Source organism: Theropithecus gelada, chromosome 3, assembly GCF_003255815.1.
Source record: "Theropithecus gelada isolate Dixy chromosome 3, Tgel_1.0, whole genome shotgun sequence".
Taxonomy (NCBI): Eukaryota; Metazoa; Chordata; class Mammalia; order Primates; family Cercopithecidae; genus Theropithecus; species Theropithecus gelada.
Window position 1 is genome coordinate 57,264,863 of NC_037670.1, and position 20,039 is coordinate 57,284,901.

General features: G+C 40.8%; 2 pseudogenes; one reads left to right on the forward strand and one right to left on the reverse strand.

Moving 5' to 3' along the window:
- Positions 1–9,906: 9,906 nt before the first annotated feature.
- On the reverse strand, positions 9,907–11,259 carry LOC112621795 (annotated as a pseudogene).
- Positions 11,260–12,395: 1,136 nt separating this feature from the next.
- On the forward strand, positions 12,396–18,966 carry LOC112621620 (annotated as a pseudogene).
- The last annotated feature ends 1,073 nt before the right edge of the window (positions 18,967–20,039 follow it).

Sequence of the window (20,039 nt, forward strand, 5' to 3'; positions counted from 1 at the left end):
TGTATAAATATCTTCTTTTGAAAAATGTCCATTCATTTCCTTTGCCCACTTTTTAACGAGGTTGTTTGTCAATTTGTTTACGTTTCCTTGTGGATGCTGGATATTAGACCTTTGTCTCACATGGACAGATTGCAAAAGTTTTCTCCCATTCTGTAGGTTGTCTCTTCACATTGATGATAGTTTCTTTTCCTGTTCAGAAGTATTTTAGTTCAATTAGATCCCATTTGTCAATTTTTGTTTTTGTTGCAATTGCTTTTGATGTTTTCATCATGAAATCTTTATCCATGTCTATGTCCTGAATGGTCTTGCCTAGATTTCTTCTAGGGTTTTTATAGTTTGGGGTTTTACATTTAAGTCTTTAATCCATCTTGAGTTAATTTTTCTATAAGGTGTAAGGAATGGGGTCCAGTTTTTCTGCATCGGGCTAGCCAGTTTTCCCAGCACAATTTATGAAATAGGGAATCCTTTTCCTGTTGCTGGTTTTTGGAAGATTTGTGGAAGATCAGAGGGTTGCAGATGTGCAGTCTTATTTCTGAGTTCTCCATTCTGTTTCATTGGTCTATGTGTCCTTTTTTGTACTAGTACCATGTTGTTTTGATTACTGTAGCTTGGTAGTATAGTTTGAAGTAGGTAGCATGATGCCTACAGCTTGTTTTTTTTGTTTTGTTTTGTTTTGCTTTTGTTTTTTGTTTTATTAGGATCGTGTTGGCTATATTAGCTTTTTTTAGTTCCATATGAATTTTAAAGTGTTTTTTTCCAATTCTGTGAAGAATGTCAATGGTAGTTTAATGGGAATAGCATTGAATCTATAAATTACTTTGCTCAGTATGGCCATGTTCAGGATATTGATGCTTCCTATCCATAAGCATGAAATATTTTTCCATTTGTTTGTGTCCTCTTTGATTTCCTTGAGTAGCGGTTTGTAGTTCTCCTTGAAGAAGTCCTCTACTTCCTTGTTAGTTGTATTCCTAGGTATTTTATTCTCTTTGTAGAAATTGTGAATGGGAGTTCATTCATGATCTGACTCTCTGCTTCTCTATTGTTGGTGAATGCATATGCTTGTGATATTTGCACATTGATTTTGTATCCTGAGACTTTGCTGAAGTTGCTTTTCAGCTTATGAAGTTTTTGGACTGAGACAATGGCATTTTCTAGATATAGGATTATGTCATCTGCAGACAGAGACAATTTGACTTCCTGTCTTTCTATTCAAATACTATTTCTTTCTTTCTTTTGCATTTATTGCTTTCTACTGCCCTGACCAGAACTTCCAATACTATGTTGAATAGGAATGGTGAGAGAGGGCATCCTTTCCTTGTGCTGGTGTTCAAGGGGAATGCTTTCAGCTTTTGCCCATTCAGTGTGCTATTGGTTGTGGGTTTATAATAAATGGCTTTTATTATTTTGAAGTATGCTCCATCAATACCTAGTTTATTGAGAGTTTTTAACGTAAATGTTGAATTTTATTGAAGGTCTTTTCTGTACCTATTGAGATAATAATATGGGTTTTGTCTTTAGTTCTGTTTATGTGATGAATTATGTTTATGTGTATTCATTTGCATATGTTGAACCAGCCTTGCATCCCAGGGATGAAGCTGACTTGATTGTGGTGGATAAGCTTTTTGATGTGCTGCTGGATTCGGTTTGCCAGTATTTTATTGAGAATTTTGGCATTGCTGTTTATCAGGGATATTTGCCTGAAGTTTTCTTTTTTTGTTGTATCTCTGCCAAGTTTTGGTATCAGGATGATACTGCCTCATAGAATGAGTTAAGGAGGAGTCTCTCCTTTTCAATTTTTTAGAATAGTTTCAATAGAAATGGTACCAGCTCTTTTTTGTGCCTGTAGTAGGATTCAGCTGTTAATCCGTTTGGTTCTGAGCTTCTTTTTGTTGGTAGGCTACTTATTTCCTTATTTCCACCTCAGTTTCAGAACTTGCTGTTGGTCTATTCAGGAGTTTTATTTCATTCTGGTTTAGTCTTGGGATAGTGTATGTCTCTAGGAATTTATCCATTTCTTCTAAATTTTCTAGTTGATTTGCATAGATGTGTTTATAGTATTCTCTGACCTTTGCTTGTTTTCTTCTCGGCTCAGTGGTGACATCCCCTTTATCTTTTTTATTGTACTTATTTGATTCTTCTCTCTTTTCTTCTTTATTAATCTGGCTAGTGGTCTGTTTTATTAATTTTTTCAAAACACCAGCTCCTGGATTCAATACATTTTTTAAGGATTTTTTGTTTCCCTATCTCTTTCAGTTCTGCTCTGATCTTGGTTATTTCTTGTCTTCTACTAGCTTTGGGGTATGTTTGCTCTTAGTTCTCTAGTTCTTTTAATTGTGATGCTGGGGTGTTGATTTGAGAACTTTCTGCCTTTCTGATGTGGGCATTTAGTTCTATAAATTTCCCTCTTAACACTGTTTTAGCTGTGTCCCAAAGATTCTGGTATGCTGTCTCTTTGTTCTCATTGATTTCAAAGAACTTCTTGATTTCTGCCTTCATTTCATTATTTCCCCTGGAGTCATTCAGGAGCAGGTTGTTTGATTTATATGTAGTTGTGTAGTTTTGAGTGAGTTTCTTATGTGAGTTCTAATTTGATTGTGCTACAGTCTCAGAGAAGTTATGATTTCAGCTCTTTTGAATTTGCTAAGGAGTGTTCTAGTTTCAATTATATTATCAATTTCACAATAAGTGCCAAGTGGTGCCGAGAAGAATGTATATTCTGTTGCCCTTGGGTGGAGAGTTCTGTAGATATCCATCAGGTTCACTTGTTCCAGAGCTAAGTTAAAGTCTTGAATATTCTTGTTAATTTTCTGTCTTGATGATCTAATACTGACATTGAGGTATTAAAGTCTCCCACTATTATTGTGTGAGAGTCTAAGTCTCCTTGTAGGCCTCTCATATGAATCTGGATTCTCCTGTATTGGGTACATATATATTTAAGATAGTTAGCTCTTCTTGTTGAATTGATCCCTTAACCATTATGTAATGCCCTTCTTTGTCTTTTTTGATCTTGTTGGTTTAAAGTCTGTTACATGAGAAACTAGGATTGCAACCTCTGCTTTTCGGTGTTTTTTATTTGCTTTGTAAATTTTTCTCCATTTCGTTGTTTTGAGCCTATGTGTGTCTTTGCATGAGATATATCTCTTGTGTACAGCACACTAATGTGTCTTGACGCTTCATCTAGGTTGCCATTCTGTGTCTTTCAACTGGGGCATTTAGCCCATTTGCACTTAAAGTTAATATTGTTATGTGTGAATTTGATTCTGTCATCATGATGCTAGCTGGTAATTTTGCAGACTTGTTAATGTTATTGCTTCATAGTGTCATTGGTCCCTGTGCTTCAGTGTGTTTTTACAGTGGCTGCTACTGGTTTTTCCTTTCCATATTTAGTGCTTCCTTCAGGAGCTCTTGCAAGGCAGACCTGGTGGTGACAAATTCCCTCAGCATTTGCTTGTATGAAAAAGATTTTATTTATCCTTCACTTCTGAAGCTTAGTTTGGTCAGATATGAAATTCTGGGCTGGAGATTTTTTTCTTTAAGAATGTTAAATATTGGTCTCCAATCTTTTTTTTTTTTTTTTTTTTTTTTGAGATGGAGTCTTGCTCTGTTGCCAGGCTGGAGTACAGTGGCATGATCTCAGCTCACTGCAACCTCTGCCTTCTGGGTTCAAGCGATTCTCCTGCCTCAGCCTCCCGAGTAGCTGGGACTACAGGTGTTCACCACCACGCCCAGCTAACTTTTTGTATCTTAGTAGAGACAGGGTTTCACCATGTTGGCCAGGATGGTCTCAATCTCCTGACCTCATGATCCACCCACCTCGGCCTCCCAAAGTGCTGGGATTACAGGCTTGAGCAATTGTGCCTGGCCGGCCTCTAATCCCTTCTGGCTTGTAGGTTTCTGCTGAGAGATCTGCTGTTAGTCTGATGGGCTCCCCTTTGTAGTTGACCTGGCCTTTCTCTCTGGCTGCTCTTAACATTTTTTTCTTTATTTCAACCTGGGAGAATCTGATGATTGTGTGTTTTGGGATTGATCTTCTCATGGAGTATCTTACTGGGGTTCTCTGGATTTCCTAAATTTAAATGTTGGCCTCGCTTGCTTGGGGAAATTCTCCTGGATGATATCCTGAAGTATGTTTTCCAACTTGGTTCCGTTCTCCCTGTGTCTTTCAGGTATCCCAATCAGTTGTAGGTTTGGTCCTTTTACATAATCCCATAGTCCTCAGAGGTCTTGTTTGTTCCTTATCATTCTTTTTTCTCTAATCTTCTCTGTCTGTCCTATTTCAGCAAAATGGTCTTCAGGCTCTCAAATTCTTTCCTCTGCTTGGTCTATTCTATTCTATTATTGATACTTGTGTTGCATTGTGAAGTTCTCACGTTGTGTTTTTCAGCTCCATCAGGTTGTTTACGTTCCTCTCCAAACTGGTTATTCTGGTTAGCAGCTTCTGTAATGTTTTATCGTGCTTCTTAGCATTTTTGCATTAGGTTAGAATATGCTCTTTTAGCTCAGTGAAGTTCATTATTAACCACTTTCGGAAGCCTACTTCTGTCAATTCATCTATCTCAACCTCTACCCAGTTCTGTGCCCTTGTTGGAGTGGTGGTGTAATCATTTGGAGGAAAAGAGGCATTCTGGCTTTTTGAGTTTTTAACATTTTTTTGTTGATTCTTTTTCATCTTCATGAGTTTATCTAGCTTTGATCTTTGTGGCTGCTGACCTTCAGTTGGAGTTTTTTGGGGGACTTTTGTGTTGATGCTGTTGTTGTTGTTTTTGTTTTTCTTTTAATAGTCAGGCCCCTCTTCCATAGGGCTGCTGTGGTTTGCTGGGGGTCCGCTCCAGACCCTGTTCACCTGGGTCCCTCCCACACCTGGAGGTGTCACTAGTGGATGCTGCAGAACAGCAAAGATAACTACCTGCCCCTTCCTCTGGGATCTCTGTCCCAGAGGTGCACCTACCTGATGCCAGTGGGAATGCTGTTGTGTAAGGTGTCTGACAACCCCTGCTGGGGGTCTCACCTAGTCAAGAGGCATGGGACCAGGGACCTGCTTAAGGAAGCACTCTGGCTGCCCCTTGTTGGAAGAGCTGCACTACACTGGGGAGATCCCACTCATCTGTACTGCCCAGATTCCTCAGAGCCAGCAGGGAGAAATACGAAATCTGCTGATCCATGGAGACCATGGCTGCCCCTCCCCACAAGGCTCAGTCCCAAGGAGGTCAGAGTTCTATCCCTAAACCCCTGGCTGGAGCTGCTAAAATTCTGCAGGGAGGCCCCACTCTGTAAGGAGGGATGGATCAGAGTCTGTCCTAAAGAGGCAGTCTGGCCACAATCTGCCACAGCTGCTGTGCTGCATTGTGGGGAATTCCTCCTGGGTCCAAACTACCCCATCTCCCAGCACCAGCAGGGGAAAATGGCAGACTGGAGCTGCAGTGATGGCTGTCACCCCTCCTCTGAGGGAGCTCAGTCATCTTCAGTAGCAGGCAGCTGCAGTGATAATGGCCACCCCTTCACCAGGACACTTGGTCATTTCTAGCAGTCTCCAGCTGAGTGGCCTCTGAGAATCTGCACAGCTCTGTGTTTGGAACCCAAGGCCCCAGTGATGTGGGCTCACAGGAGGGATCTCCTGGTCCACAGGTTACACAGATCTGTGGAAAAAGTGTAGTTTCCCTGGCAGGGTATCATGATCACTAACCGTCTCCCTTGGCTGTGGGTGGAAGATCCCCGTGCCCCATGTGGCTCCCAGGTGAGCCGTTGCACCACCTTGCTTTTTCTCACTCTCCATGGGCCATGCCGACTACCTAGTCAGTCCCAGTGAGAGAGCCTGGATACCTCAGTTGCTGGTGCAGGATTCACTTGCTGTTTTCATTCTTCCTGGGAGCCTCCAACTGCAGCTGTTTCTAGTCAGCCATCTTGGCCCCTCCCACTGTATTCTGGTTCTTAAGAATTAAGCCTGGATCACAACCTAGAGTCACAATTTGCCATAATTTGTCACAATTTGACAGCCTCTCTATCCCTTCACCACTTATTTTGCCAAAGCAACTTGTCATTCCAGGGTGCCTTCTACTGGGTTTGTTCATGTTCATCCATCTGCCTATTTTTGGTGGTGAAGAGGCATATGAAATCACTCCAGCAGGCAACTGCCATGCATGAGTGAAATGCAGCTGAGGATTACCCATGGATGTGCATGGGAGAGTGAGAATACATCATGAATCCTCAAGATGAATGGTAAAAACATGCACCTAGAACAGAGTGTTGCAGCAGGGAGTATGTTAAACCCAAAACCAAGGGTGTATGGTTCAAAACTAAACCCTGCTAGGTCTGGGTCTCTATCACTCCACTCACCGCAAAGGTCAATTTAGTATCCCCCTTTCACTGAGCCACCTCAGGAGGACACAGAGTAAGATGTTAACCTCCACAGTAATGGTTCTCAAAGGGCGTAGTGGCGTTTCCTGAGTTAGGAAAAGTAGGGGAGTGATATTTTGCCCCAGACAGATGGAGTTTCTTACACACACACTCCTCTCCTGTTCTCTGCAGTGTGAAAGCCTCAGCCTATGGGAGGGATTGTGAAATGAAGTTTTTAAGCCCTAGACCATAGATGTCATCAACTCTGACAAGATGAGAGTTTTCTGCATTTGAATGAAGCAATAGAATGGGGTGCGTTTGAACAGATTTGCTGAAGCAAATCAATTGGGGAGCCTAGGCTAGGAGTTTTCTCTTACTTGGTGAGCTAGGCCCCATTCTACAGAAAATCTTTCAGAAGAGAAGCATAATTTGGTATTTTGGGCAAATGGTCACAGTGGCAAGGTTATGTGAGGAAGAGATGAGACTTGTTCTGGAAGTACCTTCTCACATACCTCTGGGTCTTTCTCTCATGACTTTGGCCTGAGAGGGGGACAGGGAAGGGGTGATGGTAGGAGAACCTCTGCTTTGGTCATTTGCGGATATACCCCCTTTCTCCATGAGAAAGCTTAATTTATTCTAAGAAAATTATGTGACTTCTAAGGCACCAGTACTTTTGTTCCACTTTAGTATAGATGCACCATGCATTTCACTCACGCATGGCAGTAGCCTGCTGGAGTGATTTCATGTGCCTCTTCACCACCAAAAATTGGCAGATAGACAAACATGAACAAACCCAATAGAAGGCACTCTGGAATGACAAGTTGTTTTGGCAAAATAAGTGGTGAAGGGATAGAGAGGCTGTCAAATTGTGTATATTCAATTATTCTGTTTTCAAACATGTTTAGGGTTGCCAATTATTTTGTCATACACCTATTGCTGCAAGAAGTATCTTGGTTTATGTAATTGTGTGTACTAATGTTTTTAATTATTTATTTTTGATTTTATAAAATTGTGGTGAAATACACATAAAATGCACTGTCTTCAATTACAATGTTATGCCACCATCACCACCATCTGCATTCCTCTTTTCACCTTGTAAAGCCAAAAAATTGTAAGCATTGAATAATAACGCCCCATTCTTCCAACTCTTTCCTCCTTGCCCCCACCCACTCCCTGGCAACCACTATTTCTCTTTCTGTCTCTATCATTTTGACCTCTCTAAAAATTTCACAGCATTTTTCCTGTGGTTTAAAAAAATAAAAAAGACCAAAAATCCCATAAATTTTACCACGTGTTAAAAAATGATTCTATGGCCCTTTTAAAACGTGGCAAGGAAGACTTTATTCAGAGCCATTCTGATAGTTACAGGGATCACTGTATGTGAGTCTTACAATGGGGAAGAGAGATGGGGCTCTCTCCAAATTCAGCATGGGCAGTTGGAAATTGATAGCTGCCCTTAAGGAGTGGGGGGTGGGTACAGTGGATGGAGAAGGACAAAGAGTAAACATCAGTAGTGAAGGGGAGGCAGACTGTTGGACCCTGTCACACCAGATGAATGAATCATGCTTGTCCCCAAAATAGGGCCCAGTTTGTGAAGTAAAGTAGGTCCATCATGGCGATATGAGTTGTGCTTGTGTGTAATTCAGGAACCTAAGGAAAGCTCTGAGGCCCTAGACCATGCATGTGGTCTTGGGCCAAAAGCAATGTTAGCTTTCTATCTAGCTGTGGGGTCCCTAAGGCTAGGCTAAGAAGTGTATGGCCACATAAGCCAAAAAATACCCCATCTCTCTTGTTCTTAGAAGCCCTGAGAGGTAGTGACCAAATAGGACATGAAATAAAAGAACTACCACGTCCCATAGGCTTTTGGCTTTCTTATTTGACGTGAAACAGCCAGTCAGTTCTCTCTTTGCTCTCCTAGGGCAGGAGGAGGATTTCTCTCAAATGGCAAAGGATGAAATGGCCTTCACATCTGAAGTCAAATAAACAGCTACATCTTTTACACGACTGAGAAAACAACACTCAGTGAGATCTCAGTGTTTTGAAGTCACTGATCTCAAGAAACGGTATAGCATAATTGGTCAGTCTAAAGTGTTTCACCCATACATGACACACAAGCAAAGATAAAACGGCAAACAAATATATATACACATGCATAAATGCATATACTTTTGTGTATGAAGAAATAGGTACCATATGTGAATATACACAACACATAAATGAATAAAATTAAAATAGAGGTATTTATATATACAGTGTTATAGAGTGGTCTGCCGGTTGGTGGTGGTATTTCTCCATACAAGAGAAATAAAAACATATTTTTTCATAAATATATATTTAAAAATAAACATAGCTATTACCTATAATGACAGATATATACATAATAAACGTATATGTGTATATAAAATATATGTATAAGATACATATAGTGCAGAGAAATACACAGGCACACTGAAACGCACACAGATGCACTTACATCTAAACTAGATGCCATAAGGTTGTCTCATCACCTATTGGCAATAAAAGAAGCCAGAAAGACACAGAAGTCTTTCCATGCAGGTTTCATGTGACCCTACACTAATGGCACACACCAGGCCAGAGACAAACCAGATCCAGCCCAAGCAGCATCACCCAACAGTGGGAAAACTGTCCGCTTCTAGACAACCTCTTGATCAGGATAGGTGCCCTTCTTTGGAACATCTGAGGTGGGTGCCTCCAATGGTGTCCCAGTATGACACTTCACTCTGTGAAGGAAAAGCTTTTCACAGAGAGTTGGAAAGGCTAGATCGGGACCCGAGGATGTGCTGGGATAAGATGATATCAGGCCAGAGCAACACCAGGCCAGGGTTGAACTGAAATGTGAGACACTGGAAGCTTTTCAGAACCAGGAAAATGGCCCCAGAAGCCAAAGGCTTGAGTAATTCTATTCTGGCTGTTTCCAGCTGATTCTAGAGAACCCTACAGGGCAGTACTAAAGAATCTCTGAATCAGAGACACCCGAAAAGCCAGGTGTCTGAGGCCTCCTCCACAAGTTTCAGAAGCAAGAAATACAGATGTCTGGCTTGACAAACACTTCTGGATGCTAAAGTAGCTGTTAGAAAAAGAAAACTAGGTTAGAGGCAGACTGTTGGGCCCTGCCACCCCAGGTGAATGAGTGATGCCTCTGCTCAAACTAGAGTAGGTGAGATGAGTCCGTCATGGCAGATAAGAACTGCGCATGCACAAGCCAGAAAGCTACAGAGGGCCTGGAGTTTCTGAGCCAGGCATGCAGCCCTGGTTCAGAAGCACTGGTCAGTGTCCAACCAACCTTTAGGTCATCAAGGGTATTCTGAGAAGTGTATGGCCATATAAGCCAAAAAACTTCTGCATCTTTTCTGTTCTTTTTTTTTTTTTCAACAAACAAGTGTTTATTGAGCACCTACTATGTGCCAGGCACCATTCATGACCCCCCAGAAGAGAAAAAAACAAAACACAAGATAGAAACAGCAAACACAAATTCTGAGGGAGAGGAAAGGGGCAGTTGAGTAAGACAACTAAGGGGAACTGAGAAGCCTGGGGTGATGGGGGGCCTCTGCCTTAGGCCTCTTCTTCAGCCTCCTTACTGAAATCCTCCTCCTCTTCTGTGGTAGCGTCCTGGTACTGCTGATACTCAGTGATGAGGTCGTTCGTGTTGCTGTCAGCCTCAGTGAACTCCATCTCGTCCGTGCCCTCACCTGTGTACCAGTGGAGGAAGGCCTTGTGGTGGAACATGGCAGTGAACTGCTCCAAGATGCGCTTGAAGAGCTCCTGGATGCCAGTGCTGTTACTGATGAAGGTGAGAGCCATCTTGAGGCCATGAGGTGGCTGTCACAGACAGCTGTCTTGATGTTGTTGGGGATCCATTCCACAAAGTAGCTGCTCTTCTTGTTCTGCATGTTGAGCATCTGCTCATCGACCTCCTTCATGGACATCCGACCACGGGAGACAGCAGCCATGGTGAGGTATCGGCCGTGGCGGGGGTCACAGGGAGCCATCATGTTTTTGGCATCGAAGACCTGCTGGGTGAGTTTGGGCACTGTGAGAGCTTGTTACTACTGGCTTCCACGGCTGGTGAAAGGGGCAAAGGCAGGCATAAAGAAATCGAGACATGGGAAGGGAACCATATTGACTGCCAACTTGTGGAGGTCAGCACTGAGCTGGCCAGGGAAGTGGAGGCAGGCGGTGACACCTCTCATGGTGGCTGAGACGAGGTAGTTCAGATCCCAGTCGGTTGGTGTGGTCAGCTTCAGAGTGTGGAAGCAGATATCCTAGAGGGCCTCGTTGTCAATGCAATAGGTCTCATCGGTGTTCTCTACCAACTGATGGATGGAGAATTGTAGGGCTCGACCGCAGTGTCGTATACCTTGTAGGAAGGTACCACACTGAAGGTGTTCATGAAGCAGTCAGGATACTCTTCTTGGATCTTGCTGATAAGGAGAGTGCCGATTCCAGAGCCTGTGTCCCAGCCAAGTGAGTGGGTCAGCTGGAAGCCCTGCAGGCAGTCACAGCTCTCCGCCTCCTTCCATACCACATCCAGGAACCAATAAACCAGTTTGGCTCTCTGTGTGTAGTGGCCTTTGGCCCAGTTGTTGCCTGCCCCAGACAGATCAAAAAGAAAGTTGTCTGGTCTAAAGATCTGGCCAAAATGACCTGAGTAAACAGGTTCTAGATCCCAGGTTCTAGATCCACCAGGATGGCACGAGGAACATATTTGCCACCTGTGGCTTCATTGTAGTACACGGAGATGCGGTCCAGCTGCAGGTCGCTGTCCCTGTGGTAGGTGCTGGTGGGTCGATGCCATGTTCATCACTGATCACCTCCCAGAACTTGGCACCGATCTGGTTGCCACAGTGACTGGCTTGGATGTGCACAATTTCCCTCATGGTTAAAATGTAATTTTTTTGCTCGCCACAAGGTGTGTATGGAGCAAGAAAATAAGTAATTTTTTTCTCTGCTAGTCGCGGGCTGAAAGGATGGAATGCGCCCCAGAGGTTGGAGCAGTGAGGTGCGAGCACCGTGGCAGGAAGGCTCTGAGAGCTTTTCTGTTCTTAAAATCTCAGAGAGACGGTGTCCAAATAGGACTTGAATGGAAGACTGCCTAATATTACCAGGTTCCATAGACATTTGGTTCCTTCGTTTGCCCTGAAACAGTCAGCCAACTTTCTCTGCTCCCTCCTATAGGAGAAGTGAACTTATTCTAAATGCCAAGGGAAGAGATGGCCCTGACACGTGAAGTCCAATGTGTAGCCGCATCTTCCCACTTAGACCAGAAAAAGCCTCAGCAGGATCTCGGGGTTTTGGAATCGGTAGTCTCAGGAAACAATGTAGCACAATCGATCAGTCTGGAATGTTTAAGCATACAGGGCACAAGTAAAACCATAGCTGGAAATTAATATATACATACACATAAATGCATACATTTTAAATGAAATAGGAAACATTTACAAATATATCATCAACATATAAATAAATAGAAATCAAAATACAAATATTTATACATACAACATTGTAGCACTGTCTGCCAGTTTGTGGTGGTGCCTTTGCATGCAAGCAAGAAAAAATTCATATAGATTATAAATAATAAAATATAGATCTTATATGTAATAACACAAAAATATACATTTATGCATACATACATAAATACATATTTGTATAAATATGCATGTAATAAACATAATGCAAACACACACACAGACACACACACACACACACACGCAGTTGCGCTTATAGTTATACTAAAGGCCATAGGGCTAGCTTTTCACCTACTGGCAGGGAAGGGAACCAAAAAGGCAACAGTAATCTTTCCCTGCAATTTCTATGTGACGCTACACCTACAGCAAGCACTAAGCCAGAGAATTTTAATCAGAGCAGCCCGAATTCTGTCACCTTCCACTGGGAGAGTTGTTTACTTTCACAGAGGTGTCGATCAGGGTAGGTGCTTTTCCTTAGAACACCTAAGGTAAGTGTATAAAATGATGTCCCTGTATATCTGGGTAGAGAAAGGTCTTTCTGCAAAGAGGAAGAAAGGCTAGATCTGAGCCTTCAGGATGCCCTGGGGTCAGTGTGAGTATTGGTGAGATAAGATGGTACTGGGCTGGAAAAACAGGTAGGCTAGGGTAGGACCAGCTCCTCTAATATCCTCCAATATGTCCCATGAGGTGAGACAAGGTAGTGTCTCCTGTGAATGGTCCCAGAATAATGGGATAGCTAAATATTCACCTCCAATTTTTTTCTCCCTCTGAAAATATAACATGGTTACTGGAAAACACTGTGTATATCACTGTGTAGTTTGGGGAGAGGAGCAACTTGGTCGAAGTGAAATCATTCCTCGTACACTTATGTGTGGCTCTTGGTCTGTAGTTCGAGAAGACGTCTCAGATTCACTTCCAAGTTCTGGGATATTTACAAAGGTATTCTAATCTGTGGAAAATTGTTAGTTGAATTTTTATGGAAGCAAGTAGAGTGAGATAGTTTCTATTCTAACAAATTGTTGACATCACCCTCTCTGGTAACAAATATCTTTAAAGAAGCATATTGAAACACATTATTACATACTATACAGCTTGGTAAACACTTAAATTTACTGAATACAGTAAATTTACTGAATACAGTAAAACAACACATCTTTTAAGTAGCATTCTTAGATTTATCTTTCAACATATAAACACCTCACTACATACATTACATACGTTAGATCCACTCATTAAAATAAAAGCTTTTTGCCATAGAATGTTTCTTACCCAAAATGCAATGGTAAGAAACATCTTTAAAAAAATATGCTTGGCTGGCCATGGTAGGGTGGCTCCCACCTGTAATCCTAACACTTTGGGAGACCGAGGTGGGGCAGATCACCTCAGGTCAGAAATTTCAGACCAGCCTGGCCAACGTGGTGAAACCCCATCTCTATTAAAAATACAAAAATTAGCGGGGTGTAGTGGTGGTCACCTATAGTCCCATCTATAGGAGGCTGAGGCAGGAGAATTGCTTGAATCCAGGAGGCAGAGGCTGCAGCTAGCCATGATTGCACACTGCACTCCAGCCTGGGTGACAGAGTGAGACTCTGTCTCAAAAAAAAAAAAAAAAAAAGCTTAAACGCTTTACACATATATGATAGCTTATTAAACACTTAAATTCCCTGAATTAATCCAGTTAACAACATATATTTTAAGTGACGTTATCAGTTTTATCTTCTGAACATGTGCCTGCAAACCTAGTGAGTAGGTGTATGTAGTGAAATATTAGATGTACTCTCTAATATAACACTCTTCACAAGAAAGATTTTTAAATGCATAATTTTAAAAATCTATAAATAAGCATGTTTAAGGACTTCGTTACATACTTTATAATTTGGTAAACACTTGCATTTAATTAATACATTCATTGAATTAACACCATTATCAACTAATCAGTAACATTTTTAGAATCATCTTTTAAGCATATGCTTATAAACATGTTACAGTGAGCCACATTCACTCACTGATGTAACAATTTTCAGAACAAAGCTTTTAAAATGCATGGAAAGAGGCCGGGCACCGTGGCTCACACCTGTAATCCCAGCACTTCAGGAGGCTGAGGTGGGAAGATCACCTGAGGTCACGAGTTCAAGACTAGCCTGGCCAATATGGTGAAACCCCGTCTCTACTAAAAGTACAAAGAAGATTAACTGGGCCTGATGGCACCTACCTGTAGTCCCAGCTACTCAGGAGGCTGAGGCAGGAGAATCACTTGAACCTGGGGGGCAGAGGAAGTTGCAGTGAGCCAAGATTGCACCATTGCACTCCTGCCTGGGTGGCGGAATGAGACTCCATCTCAAAAAAAGAAAAAAAAAAAAATATATATATATATATATATGTATATATATAAATAAAATAAAATGTGTGGTAAGAAAAATCTTTAAAGAACCATGTTTAAACACTTTATTACATACATTCCAGTTTGGTAATACTTGCTTGCATTCACTGAATTAACATAGTCACCAACTCATTTTATCAATGACATTCTTAGATCATCTTTTAGGCGTGTGTCTACTAACTATTCCCTGCATAGTATTACATCCACTCACTGAAATAACACTCTTCATTACAAAGCTCTTAAAATGAATAACAAAAGCATCTTTTAAAACATGTTTAAACATATTATTGCATGCTTTATCATGTGGTAAGCACTTACATTCAATGAGTTAACATAGTTACCAACTCATCTAATAAATAGCATTATTAGAATTATCTTTAATATAAGTGTCTACAACCTCACACTACATATCCCCTTACTAAAAGAACACTCTTCACAACAAAGATTTTAAGATATATAGTAAGGAACTTCTTTAAAGAAACATATTTAAACATTTTATTATATATTTGCAATTGGGTAAACACTTGAAATCACTAAATTAATACATTTACAAATTCATTTTATCAACAACATCTTAGAAATATCTTTTAAGGGCTGGGTGCGGTGGCTCACGCTTGTAATCCCAGCACTTTGGGAGGCCGAGGCAGGTGGATCATGAGATCAGGAGATCGAGACCATCCTCGCTAACATGGTGAAACCCCGTCTCTACTAAAAAATACAAAAAAATTAGCCAGGCATGGTGGCGGGCACCTGTAGTCCCAGCTACTTGGGAGGCTGAGGCAGGAGAATGGCATGAACCCGGGAGGTGGAGTTTGCAGTGAGCCGAGATCACGCCACTGCACTCCAGCCTGGGTGACAGAGCGAGACTCCATCTCAGTTAAAAATAAAAAGAAATATATTTTAAGTATGTATCTACAAATACCTTACTACATGTTACTTATATAACATCCTTCACAGTAAAGCTTTCAAAATTCATAAGGACAGTGACATCACCAAAAAGGCTGAGTAGAAGCAAGCTGGTTTCCACTTCCTGACTGACAGAAAACCTTAAACAAATTCAAAGCACCAAGATTATCATCAGCAATATCACAGAACTCAAATATGCAAATAAGATAGTTACTGAAGTAATGGAGAAGTGAAAAAATCCATGCAGATATAGAGGAGTAAGACTTTTATATTCCTGACATCCTAGCACACATCTGCCGGACACCAAGTGTGCAGAAAATTTTTCACCTATTAAAGCTTACTAGACCAAAAAAAAAAAAAAAAGGTGAAGAAAAAGAAGATTCAGGACGACAACCAGCTTTCCCGCCATCTTGGGATTCCAGACAGAAGACACCCACAAGAAGTATAGCCAGTGCCTTAAGGGAGGAAAAACTCCTGAGGACACCCAGAAACAAAGAGATTAGGTAACAGGTATCCCCAGCCTGGGAAATGTAGCTATTTAGCCAAAGGAGATGCCAAATCACAGTGGCTATTCAGTGACACCATGCTGTAGGAGCTGTGTTTCATAGGTTCTCAGATCACAAATCCCCAGCTAGCCTTGCCAAGCTTCCCTGGTAGTCCCTTTAGGACCTCCCTCATCTGGCACAAGTGCTCTGAATGGTTGCTAGAGCTGAGGCAAACCTGGGATTAAGGTGCCATCTAGTGCCAAAAAGGAGGTAGTGACATAGCAAAAAGGATATTCAAGGTAAATTGCAAACAATTTCTAACAAACACACCCAATACAAAATAAAACAAGCCAGATAGAGACGATTTGAATAAATAACTAATCCTTTAATGCAGACACATAAATGTACATTCATAAGAGAAAACAGCAGACAAAAAAATCATAATCTTCCCGAGTGGACAAAGCAAGAAGCCACTGGCCAACACTAACTAAACAGTGATAGTTAGGCTCTCTGGTCAAGAACCCAAAATATTATTATTATTTTTTTTTTGAGATGGAGTCTTGCTCTTGTCACCCAGGCTAGAGTGCAATAGCATGATCTCGGCTCACTGCAACCTCTGCCTCCTGAGTTCAAGTGATTCTCCTCCCTCAGCCTCCCGAGTACCTGGGATTACAGGCACCCGCCACCACACCCAGCGAACTTTTGTATTTTTTTAGTAGAGACGGGGTTTCACCATTTTAGCAAGGCTGGTCTCGAACTCCTGACCTCGTGATCTGCCCGCCTCAGCCTCCCAAAGTGCTGGGATTATGGTGTGAGCCACTGCGCCCAGCCCCCAAAATCATATTTTTAAGGAAACTCAGTGATACACAAAATAATACAGAAAAGCAATACAGAAATTTATCAGAGAAATTTAAGGAAAAGATTGAAATTATTTTTTAAAAACATCAAATGGAAATCCTAAAACTAAGAAGTATATCGACTGAACAAAAATTCATGAGCGGCTCTCAATGGCAGATGAATCAAGCAGAGGAAGAAATCAGTGAGCTTAAAGACAGGCTGATGGAAAATACACAGTCAGATGAGATAAAAGAAAAGAATGAAAAGTAGTAAAGAAAGCCTGTAAGATATAGACAATCATATCGAAATAGTAAATCTCAGAATTACTGATATTCAAGAGGAAGCTGAGCAAAAGCAAGGAATAGAAATTTATTCAAAGAGGCAGGGTGCAGTGGCTCATGCCTGTAATCCCAGCATTTTGGGAGGCTGAGACAGGTGGATCACTGAAGGTCAGGAGTTCAAGACCAGCCTGACCAACATGGTGAAACCTTGTCTCTACTAAAATTACAAAAATTAGCCGGGTGTGGTGGTGCGCAGCTGTAATCCCAGCCACTTAGGAGGCTGAGGCAAAATACTTGCTTGAACCTGGGAGTCAGAGGTTGCAGTGAGCTGAGATCATGCCTCTGCACTCCAGCCTGGGTGATAGAGTGAGACTCCTTCCCAAAAAAGAAAAAGAGGAAAAAAATGAAAGTCTGTTCAAAGAAATAATAACAGAAAAGTTTCCAAAATTTGAGAAAGATATAAATCTCCAAGTATAAGTTTAAGAAGGTCAGAGATCACCAGACAGAGTAAAGCCAAATAAGATTACCCTAGGACATAGGATAATAAAACCCTCAAAGATCTAAGACAAATAAAATACTAAAAGCAGCAAGGGAAAATGAGTGAATAATATAAAGGAGCTCCAATCTGACTGGCAACAGACTTCTAAATGGCAACTGTCCAACCCAGGAGAGAGTGGGAGTATATGTAAAGTACTGAAAGACTAAAATTGTCAACTGCGGATACTGTACCCAGCAAAGCTATCCTTCAAACATGAAGGGGAGATAGTCTTTCTCAGACAAACGAAAGTTAAGAGAATGCATCCCATCAGACCCCTCTAACAAGAAATGCCAAAAGAACTTCTTCAGTCTGAAAGAGAAAAACATAAATGTACAAAAAAAAAACATACAAAGTTATAAAAACCAGTGGTAATAATAAGCTCACAGACAAACTCAAAATTTTGTAATTGTAACTGTAGTATGAAGTCCACTTATCATTTTAGTATGATGACTAAAAACAAATCTATCAAAAACAAAAGTAGCTACAGAACCTGTTAAGAGAGAAGAAATACAAAGATACATAAAGTGACACAATGAAATTCAAAATGTGGGGAAGTGTAGAGCTTTCTTAGTTTTTTTCTTTGTTTATATTATTTTGTGATTAAAGTAATCACTTTAAGATATTTTTGTAATCTTCATAATCACAGAACAAAATGTTCTAATAAATACACTGAAAATAAAAAGCAACAAATTAAAACACAGTACCATAGAAAATTAACCACAAAGAAGAGACAGTGAGAAAGAGAGGAGTTACAAAACAACAAAGATACAAGTCACGAAATGACAATAGTACTTATTTATCAGTACTTATTTATCAAAAGAATGAACTGATTTCTTCAATTGAAAGACATTGAGTGGATGAATGAATAAAGAATATACACACTGCCTACAATGAACCCATTTCATCAATAAAGACACGTATAAACTGAAAATGACAGGATGAGAAAAAATTCCATGCGAATGGAAACCAAAAAAGAGCAGGTGTAGCAATATTTATATCATATAAAATAGACCACAAGTAAAATGTAAAAAGATAAAGGAGGTCACTATATAATGATAAAGGGGTCAATTTCGAACACCCCAGTGGAGAAGCTGAGGTCAACATCAGATTTTAAATATTTAAGGTGGATACAAAACTATTTCAGCAATACAGAAAATTAAGTGTGTTGTTGTGGACGATGATGCTGTTGGTAAAACAAGTCTCCTGATATCCTACACAACAAACAAATTTCCATTGGAACATGTGCCTACTGTTTTTGACAATTATGCAGTCAGTTATGATTGGTGGAGACCCATATACTCTTGGGCTTTTTGATACTGCAGGGCAAGAGGATTATGACAGATTACTGCTACTGAGTTATCCACAGACAGATGTATTTCTAGTCTGTTTTTCAGTGGTCTCTCCACCTTCATTTGAAAACGCGAAAGCAAAGTGGGTGCCTGAGATAACTCGCCACTGTCCAAAGACTCCTTTTTTGCTTGTTGGGATCCAAATTGGCCTCAGAGATGACCCCTCTACTGTTGAGAAACTTTCCAAGAACAAACAGAAGCCTGTCACTCCAGAGACTGCTGAAAAGCTGGTCCGTGACCTGAAGGCTGTAAGGTATGTGGAGTGTTCCGCACTCACACAGAAAGGCCTAAAGAATGTGTTTGACAAAGCAATTTTGGCTGCCCTGGAGCCTCCAGAACCAAAGAAGAGCCGCAGGTGTGTGCTGCTATGAACATCTCTCCAGAGCCCTTTCTGCCCAGCTGGTGTTGGCATCATACTAAAAGCAGTGTTCAAATCAAACTAAAGATTAAAAATTAAAGTTCATTTTTGCAATAATGGCAAATGCCCTGCACCTACCCACATACACTCACGTGAGACACGGCCATAGGTATGGCCCCTTCCCCCTCCCAGGACTAGGTGACTTTGAGTAATTGTGTATTGTCAGAAAAGTGATTAGTACTAGTTTTGGTTTTGTAGCTTGAAAAAATATTTTTTTGTTTGTTTAAAAGTAAGGCATACAGACTAACTGGAATTGTTGAAGCTGCTCCCTGGTTCCACTCTGGAGAGTAATCTGGGACATCTTAGTGTTTTGGCTTTTTTTGTTTTTCTCCTCTTTTTTTCAAGGACTGTGTGTGGGGTTTGTTTTTTAGTCTTGTTTTTTAAAATTCATTAACCAGTGGATAGCCCTTAAGGGGAGGAGGATGGATTGATTCCACCTTCCACTTCCTAGATCTAGTTTAGAAAACATGTTCCTCATCTGGTGCTCTTAGGAAGGAGTAGAGTAAATGCCTCATTTAGTAACATGCTCCTTTTTGAAAGTTGCCTTTTCTCCCCACCCTGGAGTAGATCCAGTATTGGATGAAACTCCTGAAAGTGGGTGAAGCCTGTCTTGCCCCTCCTCTTTTCTAGGACACACTATATGTGATTGTGACTTTCAAGGACATTTGTTTGCCATTTGCTGATTTTTTGGGGAAGTTAATTTCTAACTTCTCTCACTGATAAATGAAGAAAAGTATTGCACCTTTGAAATACACCAAATGAATTGAGTTTGTAATTAAAAAAATTTCTTTTCCCTGTCTAAAAAAGGGAGTCAATCTAGCAATAAAATATAACAATTATAAATATATACTCAAAACAAGAGCACATGAGTACATAAAGCAAACATTAGTAGATCTAAACAGAGAGAAAACTGCAATATATTAATAGTAGAGTACCTCAACACTCTGAGGAAAGAACAGCTCATTCTGACAGTAAATCAACAACAACCACAAAATTGGAGTTAAGCTACACACTTGACCAAATGAG